This window comes from Rhinolophus sinicus, linkage group LG16 (assembly GCF_036562045.2).
Source record: "Rhinolophus sinicus isolate RSC01 linkage group LG16, ASM3656204v1, whole genome shotgun sequence".
In the NCBI taxonomy this organism is placed as follows: Eukaryota; Metazoa; Chordata; class Mammalia; order Chiroptera; family Rhinolophidae; genus Rhinolophus; species Rhinolophus sinicus.
This window is the reverse complement of record NC_133765.1, coordinates 25728194-25738504: the sequence shown is the minus strand read 5'-3', so window position 1 is coordinate 25738504 and position 10311 is coordinate 25728194.

Below are 10311 nucleotides of genomic sequence, written 5' to 3'. Positions count from 1 at the left end.
CGCTGAGAGTCTATGACTTGTCACTGGCCGGCTGGTAGCCTCACCAGCCTCACACTCGGACGTTGTTGACTCCAGAATCCCTGGTGTTTACTGTATCCCCGGCCTGGCTAGGCAGCCCTGAGCAGGGGCAGCTCTCCGGGCCTCGTTTCCCATTTGTGCCGCTTGGACATGCAGAAGCAGCTTCGCCAGGCTTTGGTCTGACACTGCAGCCACATGCCCTTGCCCACTTGGCAACTGACCGTCCCACCCGCAGCCCTGCTGGGGGCCAGGGATGGCGTGTGCAGAGGGGCTTCAGCGCGGAGCGCGATAGGATCTCTGAGCAGGTCCTCGGCCCCTGTGCAGTCACTGAGCTCACTTCACACCCTCAGAGGTGCCCTGGGCCACCAGGTGGCCAGCACCACCCAGTGACATCCAAAGAGTCCTCGGGCGGGACAGGAGGGCTGCCAAGGGGCTAGTTCCACCCCACGCTAACAACAAGAGCAGACGGCTTTCCCCTACGCACTGGTGCGGTGTGATCCTTAATTGTCTGCACTCTCCCACGGATCTTATGAGGTAGGTTCCCACCCAAGCTTGGAGCCTCACACCCTGGGTTCACACCACGTCCCGGCCTGGTGGCCTTGGCTAGGCTGCCTCAGTTCTCTGAGCCTCAGTTTCCACATCATTAATGGGAGGGTCTTGACAGCACCCAGATTTCCGGGTTCTGGTGAGAACTGAACAGGAGAATGGGTGCTCGGCTCACAGGAAGCCTCGACCAATGGAAGCTGCCTGTTACTACCCCATTTCACAGATGGGGCCATTGAGTCTCTACAGGGCAAAGTACTTGCCCTAAGGTGCCTATCGCTGGGCTGAGAACTGCACCTCGGTGGTCGATTCCACAGCCCATGTCTCACCTCGGCACCCTGATGCCTCCCTAATGCCCACTGGGGAGGGCAGGAGAAGGGCCAGAGGATCTCCATTTGGCCACCATCCTCTCCTGTCTCTCATGTCCTTCTTGCCCCCTGGAGGGGGTGCCGAGCTGGGCTGGAGCTGACATGTGGCAGAGCCCACCACGGGGGTCTCTGCCCCTGCTGAGTCCAGGCCAGCCAAACCAGTGCTCACCACCTGCCCACACCTGTCTTCAGGAGCCAGCCCTGCATCCACCTCCTGTTGCCAGACTTGCCTGATGAAAATACCAACCGAGAAAAGGTTTTTTTGGGTGACAATGAAACTGTCAATAAAATCTCAAACACAAGGATAGGCAATGACTATTTCACTTACTTTGACAGTTGAGATTTTGCTGGGGAAGGAAAGTGACAGGCACCTGCTGACATCAATACCACTTCTTTCAGAGAAGAACCCACAGGGAAGGCGTCCCCTGGAGACCTGCCTTGCCCAGATGCCATCCGGGCTGGGACTGCTGCGTTGTCAGAGGAGCTGGGGTCAGCCGTGAGGGAGAGGCTGGAGGCCCCGACTCGATCTGCTCATTTGTTCATCCTACAAATCCTCTCTGAGCACAGACATACACCAGGCTCTGTGCTGGGGCGACAGATGCAGAAACGAACCAGGAAAACTTCTGCCCTTAAAAATGTAATGAGTTCAGTTGTGTCCCCCCAAAAGAGATGCTGAAGGGCTAATCCCTGGTACCTGTGAATATGACCTTATTTGGAAATAGGGTCTTTGCAGATGTCAGCAAGTTAAGGGTGAGGTCAGCAGGGTGGGCCCTAATCCAATGGGATTGGTGTCCGTTTAAAAAGAGGAAAAGTCATATGAAGACAGAGACACACAGGGAGAGGAGGGCCACGTGACGAGGGAGGCAGAGACTGGAGCACTGTAGGTGTGAGCCAAGGGACACCAAGGTCTGTCGGCCACCACCAGAAGCTGGAAGGGGCCAGGAAGGATTCTGCACAGTCTTAGAAGGAATCAGAAGGCTCTCTGACAATTCAGCCTTCTAGTCCCCAGAACTGTGAGAGAATATATTTCTGTTGTTTTGAGCCTCCCGGTTTGTAGAACTGTGTTACAACAGCACGAGGAATTAATACAAGGGATTTCGTGCCAACTAGGGAGTCAGATAAGAGGCCCCATGCCTGGCAGGAGACTATCAAAAAAGGGGTGCACCTGGTCCCTGAACAGAGGAGACAAACTGGACTCCAAACCTGAAAGGCCTTTCCAAGCACCTACACAATCCTCCAACCTGTTGCCTCCTCCCTAGCCGTCCCTAATGCCACTGTCCCATTCCAGCCATTGCCATCTCTCACCTCCCAATACCCCCCTCCATCCGCCATGCCCCAGCCAGAGGACTTTCTCAGGCACAACTCAGGTCTGTGTGTGCCTAATACCCACTCTGGCTTCCCAGGGCGCTCAGGATAAATGTCGGGCCAGTCCCAGGCCCTGCCTCATACAACAGGTGCTATCTGAACCATCTGTGGCTTCCCTGTACCTGCTCCAGCACAGCTCACCTCTGTGCCTTTGCTGCCCAGAACACCCTCCTTCACCTCCCAGCCCAGCCAAAATTTCGCCCAGACATCTCCTCCTCCAGGAAGCCTTCCCTGATCCCCTTCCCACACTCCGGGCTGGGATAGGCAACCATCCTCTCCCTTGGCTCCTGTGGTAACTCAGAACCCACAGTTCTTTACTGTCGTTGCGTTTGCTTAGCTGGCTCTGCCCTGTGAGTCCTGGACGGCAGGGTTGGGTCTCATTCACCCCTGATCCCAGTGCCTAGCACATAGTTTGAGCTCAGGCAATATGACCACTTGCAAACTCAGGCCTTGGCCAAGAAGCTGGCTCTAGGAACAAATAGTGGCTTAGCCATCTAGACCTGGGCCAGTAAGTCTCTTGCTCGCAACACTCTATAAGATTGCCCACGGTCAGGGAAGAGAAACTGGTGTTGGGCTCAAAGGATCTGGGCTTGAGTCTCATTTACCAGCAGCATCACTTCATCTCTCTCACCCTCAGCATTCTTATTTGTGAAATGAGAACAGCAAAACCTACAACATGGAGTCTAACTGTAGTGATTAATGGCTTTTGTCTTTATAATGATAATTGAGTCACTGTGGTTCTCACGTGAACTTCTGTTTCCAAAATCCCTGGGTCCTTCAAGGCCAGCTTCTCTGACCGATTCCTCAAAATTGTGGATCCTTACAAGCACATTGGAAGAGTGCCCAAAGTTTCTGTTTGTCATTTAATTCTTATAACTCTTTACATATTAATGTGTTACCCTCCCAACTGGATGACATCTCCCTTACCAGTAGGAGCTCCCTTACCTTCAAGGGCTTTTGAAGGACTCAACAAGTGCTAGTTGAGTGACTCTAGCGCTGCCCACCCAGGGCCTAATACAAATCTGAAGTAATCTGGGCACTTGAGCTGAGGAGCAAACTGCAAGGCAGAGATTGCAAACTGGATCTGAAGTCAGGTGGACCTGTTTCCGTCTGGCTCTGCCTCTACCAGGCTCTGAGCCTCGGTTTTCCCTTCTGCAAAATGGGGGAGGAATACCCACATCTCAGGACATCGGGAGACAATGTACATGAAGGTACCTGGCACTCGGCAGATGTTGGATGAACGAGCAGTATTTAACCTCAGGGTCCTGGGCTCCACCCCAGCTCCAGTCTTTCCTGGTTGGGTGATGTCTGACATGCCACCACTCTGAGATTCAGTTTTCTCTTCTGGAGAATGAGACAACATCTGCCACTGAGAACTATTGTGAGAATAAAATGCAGTTGTGCATATTAAGCCTGACACGCATGGGGAACGTGTCCAGTTAAGTGGTGGCTATTAATTTATTGTACTGAATTTTATAAATGTCCAGACCTGAAGCCTCCCAGAGCCAGCCTGCCCCCCCACCGCCCCAAAGTCTGGTAAATGAAGTGAGGAAGGGGGTGAAGATGGGCACTGATGGCCTTAACTCCCCCTGCCCCCAACAATGAGGATATTTCCTATGCCTGGGGCCTTCCAGCCATCACTTCAAAGGACTTTAGAAATGCTATTTGTCTCACCAGCCGCCCTGGCTGATGGGAGAGGGAGGATCTGTGGAAGCCCTTCTTTCCTTCCAAGTGAAGAACGGACAAAAGGGCAAGTGCCCATCCTTTTCTGACTAAGACCCCGACTCCCACCCATTTCTAGACCCAGCAAACGCGTTGGAGAGCTGGCGAGGTGGGCTTGGGGCAGCCAGGACTCCTGAGCTGAGCAGGGGAGCCCTGTGCAGGCGAGAGGGGCCACTTCCTCCTCCTTCCGTTCTCACTCATTTAGAAAACCTCAAGCTCGCATCCTGGGCCAGGCACTGTGCTCGACTTGGGGAGACTGCAGCGAGCAAGACTGCTACGGCGCCTGCCCTGGGGGGGCAGGCGATTTACTGGGGAGACAGGCGAGGTAACAACACAAATGATTGCACAGTTCGGAAACAAAACAAAGGGAGAGATGGGAGGGGTAGTCCAGGCAGAGGGAACAGCAGAGGCAAAGGCCCTGCGATTTTTCATTGTCTGTCCGTCCCCGTGGCTCTCGTCTGCCCCGCACTCCCTGTGTGTCCTCACGCAGCGCCGTGAGGGAGTCCATGTTTATTTACCACCTACTGCACTGGGACCTAAGCTTCCTAAAGACAGGCCTGGAATCGCTTGGTCCATCATTACTACCTTCGTGATTTAGATCAGCACCTCGCACAGAGTTGTCCCTCAATCAAATCTGTTGAGTGGACAGGTGGGGGTTATGCAGGCACTACGCGAAATGCCCTGAACCCCCACAACCACCTTACCAGTCGTCTTCACATTGCAGATGAAGAAACTGAGGCTGAGAAGTGATGTCACTTGCCAAAGGCCAGCAAGTGGCAGAGTTGGGATTCAAACTCAGTTCTATCCGGGCTCTTTTGCTCCACGGCTCAGGCCTGGAGTGGGGGTAGGGGATGCAACAGACAGCAGGGCCCCAACACCCCCCAAAGGAAGCAGATTGAGAGGGACGATATTGCAGGCTCCATAAATAACACGGGTCCCTGGGCCCTGCTGGCGGGTCTAGCAACCCGAGAGTGTGTGTGTAATACAAACAGCTCTAATCCCCTGTCAGTTAAACTGGATATCAGAGGAGACAAGCTTCCGAGCCGGGAGGCCTAATTGAATCGAATTGAAAAGGCGGAATGGGCGGCCGGGCTGAGGAGGCGGGATGCCGGGGAGCGAGCAGGCGCAGCGGCAGCTGTCTGGGCCTCCCCTGTCCCGGTCTGGGGGCACTCCAGCCCCCACCGCAGGGGGCCGGGCTTGGGTGGGGGCATCCCAGCCAGGGCACTCCGCCTCCTCTGGCCTCCCCTTTATCTGCTGGCTCTGCCATTTTCTCTCCATCGCTGACCCTTTTTCTGTTCCCTCTGTTATCTTGAATAATGTCACTGTCTCTTTAGAATCTATTCATCAGAGCAGAAAGAAGCCAATGCTGACACTGATAAAAAAAAATACCATCTGTGCCTCACAGGGAAGAGCTCTCAACCCAACCTCTGGTGCCCCCGCCGCCCCTGCCACCCGCCCTCCTGCCATTTCACAGGGTGCCCCGGGGTAATGAGATTCTACTGGGGGTGGGGTGCGCTCCCACAGGTGGTGCCCCCACTCCCACACTCACTCTCCTGAGCCAGGGGGCGATGGGCTCTAAAAGAGGTCTCAACCCTAGACGGTTTTCTGTCAGCAAAAGAGCTTGATTTGGTCATTTGCGTTTCTTTTTTTTAATTGGTTTTTCTTTATTGGTTGACAGTATTTTTTAAAAAACAGGGTATTTTACCAAAATATCCATATTTCTGAATTCTCATTTAAAACTAGATAGAAAGGTTGGGCGACAGTGGGTCCACCACCCCAAAGGGCAATGATTGGCTGGAGCTTTGCCGGGGGGGGGGGGGGGGGAGGGGGGGGGGCTGGCTCCTCCCGGCTGACCCGACTCCTGGAAGCTTGTGAACTTGAAACCCCTGAGTGGGTGGGGTTCCTCAGAATAGTGCTGACCACAGACAGGGCACTTTCGTAGGGCTGGAAATAATATCCTCAGAACCCATAGGAGACCAAGACCCAGAGAGAGGGGAAGCCACTAGCCTAAGTCACAGCATTTCAGAAATCTCCCGACTACTGAACAGTGCTCTCCTCAGTCACACAAGGCAGGTGGGGAGATGGGAGGCAGTCCTGGCTCTGGCCCTGCCATGCCTCCCTCCCTGCTTCGGATCCGTCATTAAGACTCCTGCATCTGTGTGCCGTCACCCCTCCTGGGCGTAGGCTAAGCTCAAAGCTCCCTAAGGGCATGGGCAGAGGCCTTGCCATCTCCAGGGCAAGCAAGGACGGTCGGCGGCCCTCCTTCCTGCTCCCCTTGCCTGACAACGCCCCGACTGAACCCAGGCCCTCAGCTGGTCATGAGGCCTGAGCCTGAACCCCGGCTCTGCCACAGACAGTGTGACCACAGGTTGCTTCCCTCTGTGCCTCAGTTTCCCCATCTGCAGAGTGCAGGTCCTTGGGGTGCATCAGGGAGTGTTCTCAATGGGAGGATATCCCTTCTTAAGGGGACTGGCCGCTCTGCGGCAGATGGCAGGACATGGGAGCCTGGGGTAAGGAAGAGCCCTCCGATGCCCGCGAGGGACAAGGCCAGCCACATGCGCCCAGGGCTGCCACTGTGGGCCTGCAAGGGGGTGCCATATATGTGCCCTCACTACCCCCGGCCTGGCTGTGGCACACAACTGCCCCGGCCTGTGGAACAGACGTGGCGTCTGGGCAACAGAAGGCAGGTGCTCAGTTCCAGGGAGGGGAGCGGCTTCCTCCAGGGTCACATCCTCCCAACTCCCAGACCCCCTGATAATCATTGCCTGCCACTGTGGACTTGGGGACCAGTGTCTGTGGCAGCTCAGCCAAATTCACCTTGTGACCCCAAGTCCTGCCCTATCCTCTCCCTCCTGGGCCAAATGGATGTGTCAGCAAAACCCAGCCTGGCCTGCTGAGAGGGGAGAGAGCCCAGGCTTTGGAGGCAGATGCTGCTGGGTTCCAATCCCAGCTCGGACCCCAAAACCCACAAGGGAGTGATCACTGGGAAGATAAAACGAGGGCACAAGGGCAAAGCTTTGGACACCATTTTTCTGTGGATGGGGAAACGAAGCCCCAGAGAGGGCACGAGGCCAGCCTAAGGTCAAGCGGTGAGCTGCCTTTTGGTTTTCTCCTCAGAGGGCTGTCACAGGAAGAGCACGGTACTTGGAGTCAGGATACCGTGAGCTTCTGCACCTGCTGTGTGTGGCCTGAGCAGGGCCTTCCCTTTGGGCTTCAGTTTTCTCATCTGTCAAATGGGCCTTCTTACCACCCTTTCCTCCTGGGCTTGCTGTGGGGGGGGTGGGGACAGAAGGGATGTGAAAGCATCCAGAGCATAGGCCAGCGTGCCCACAGGGGTCAGAGCTGCCCTGTCGGTCACCTCACTTCCCCAGGGCCCAGTCCAGTTCCTGGCATGTAGTAGGTGCACACTTAGTATCTGCTGAATGACTAGGAGCAGAGGAGCCGGGACCTGCTTGCAGCCCTTGGCAATTGTGGGGAGGAGGACACCCAGAAGGCCCCAGGAGGCCAAGTGCATCCCAGCAAAGCCTCTGTGCCTGTCAGCTTTCAGGGGGATACCTTGGCCTCAGCCAATACATTATGCAAATGCCTCAAAATGGATGTTTTCCTTATCAGATTTAAACATTGTGTGAGAACAGACCCAGTTAATCTCCCCAGCCAGGGGGGTTTGGCACAGCAGCCTGTGAAAGAGGCCAATTTCCCATCTCTTCCCCATGTGTGTAATTAGGCGGCTGCCCCACTGATGCATTTGGGCCCCCACATCCCTTCCTGCTGTTTGGAGGGAGTGGGGGGTGGCCCAGGAGGACAGGGAGGCCCCTTCTCTCTCCCTTGGGCTGTGCCCCCCCCCCATTTCGTTTGCAGGAAGAAGCAGATCCCCAAGAGGGTCCAGCAGCTGGAGGCATGGGGCAATCGCTGAGCCATTTTCCTACAGTCACGTTTGTCACATTACAAGCTTTATGTATGGTTGGGGGAAAAAAAAAAGACGATTCTGGTTTGACTTACCAGCTTGAGCCCATGTACCCGGGGCCCAGGAGCCCCTTGCCTTCAGCCTATACCATGGAGAACAGCCTCCAGCCCCAACAGGCCGGTGAAGCGCCTTCCCACCCCAATGGGCAGAGAGAGGCCAGCCCCTACAGCACGGGAGGTCGTGTCCAGGCTGATGGATGGGGTTCAAGCCTGGGCTTCACCCCCTTAGCTTCGTGGCTGGGGTGAGTCACTGAACTTCTTTGAGCAGCCAATATCTGCTTCTCTGTAGAATGGGAGAATCATTCAGGCCCACAATATAAGACACTCCAAAACCCAGAAGCTTGGCACCAAAACGCTTTTGGCAGCAAAGGCAACAAGGGCTGACATACGATCTTCACTCTTCATACTTTTCACTGCAGAGTCCGGGTGGTGCTGCCCCAGACACCCAGAGGCAAGGGATGGAACATAGGGCATCTATCCCTCAAACTGCAAACTTCTGAATTCCAAATCAGAGCTGGCTCTGGGGTTTCAGATAAGGGGCTGTGGTTCTGTCCTAGCTGCACCACAGACTTGTGGGAATGAAATGTGACAATGCCTGATGGGTTTAGTCCCCTGCCTGGCATTTTGCATTTGAAGAAACTGAGGCCCAGGGGGGAGTTTCTGCTCCAGGACATGCAGTCAGCAGGTGCAGAAGCTTGGCCCTGAGACCAATCTCCTGGACTCCAAGCACAGTGCTCTTTCTGTGATGGTGATGCTCTGGCGGCGAGAAAACGCAAAGGTGGCTCACTGTGTGACCTTAGGCAGGTCTCTTGCCCTCTCTGGGCCTGGGTTTCTCCACTAGCAGCTGCAAATGAGACGTTGGACTGTGTGATATCCGAGGGTCCTCCTGACCCTGATGCTTTTGGATTCCTATTACAAGCAACTGAAACATCTGTCTGGTTGACTTTGGAGGCAATCGTCCTGGTCCGGTTCAATCTTGAAAAGACATGGGGTGTGGTGTTTGTACAACTCAGTGCCAGGTTTTTTGTTTGAAGGGGGTAGATAGTGGCTCTGGGCACCGTTGGTCATCTTTGGCAGTTCGATCCGTTTGCCCATTTGCTGTGTTGGCAGGGCCAGGTCCAAAGTGTGGGTGGTAATGAGGACCAAGGGGGCAGGAGGTGGGCGAGCACCCGTGAGATGGTTGTGACAACTCGATTAAGCTACTCAGGCAGGGAATGGAGAAGGGGCTTTGGGAGGTCCCCGGTCATCTCCCAAATAGTACAATATAGTAACTGAGAGCAGGGCTCTGACGTCACACAGACCTGGGTTCAAATCCCACTCTGCCACTCGCTTGCCTTGTGACCTCGGTCAAGTCCCTTTCCTTCTCCAGGCCTCAGTTTACTCATCAACAAAATGGGCATCAGAACAACACCTATCTCACTGAACCGAGAGGATTCACACAGATAGGGGGCATAAAGCACTCAGCGCCATGCTGGGCACAGAGCAGGTGCTCAGAAAGGTTGGCTATTAGCAATTCAGCAGCTGTCAAAGCCACAGGGAGGGGTCTGACCGAACAACCAATGCAGGAGACAGGACACACTGCCTCCTCACACAGCCAGGTCTCAAGTAAGCCATGTAATGGAGAAAACAATGTGTGTGTATGCATGTGTATATATATAGACCTGCTGTGCTGGATGAGAGAATTGAGGGCTATAGCAGCCAGATGTATGGTCCTAAACAGAATTCTGGACATTCAGGAGACAACTGAGAAGACATGTGACTATGGCCTGGGCATTCGAGATGAAAACATATTGTGTAGGCATAATGCTTAACCTCTTTGGGCCTCGGTTTCCTCATCTAAGACAATGAATGACGGAATGGCACACAGTAGGTGCTGAGACAGCCAAGGAGCTGGGCCCAAACTAGCTGGAAGCCTGGAAGGGCTGGGGAAGGGGGTGCCTGCTAGGTGCTGGACATCAAGCTAGGTGCCTTACAAAAAGCTCTTGCCAGCAAATGAGAATGACAACGGAGACCTTGAAAGACAAAGCACTCTGTCCCGAGCACACTCAGATGGCAGAGCCAGCCGCGACCATGCCTGCTGACCTGCAGCCAGCTGCCAAACTCAACAGGCTGCCAGTGGTCCATGGGGGACGTTCTCGGGGAGGAAAAATCTTCACCAGCAGAAAGAACATCGGTGGAATTGCAGCAGCTACTCTGTCTGGTGTGAATCACAATATGTGCTGCCTGTCTCCTAACATGAGACCTCTACCAGACCGGGGAAATTTTCTGTGAACTTCAGGCTCTGGGGGGTGGGATAGGGGTGGGGGTGTTAAATCCACAATCGGCTGCAGAT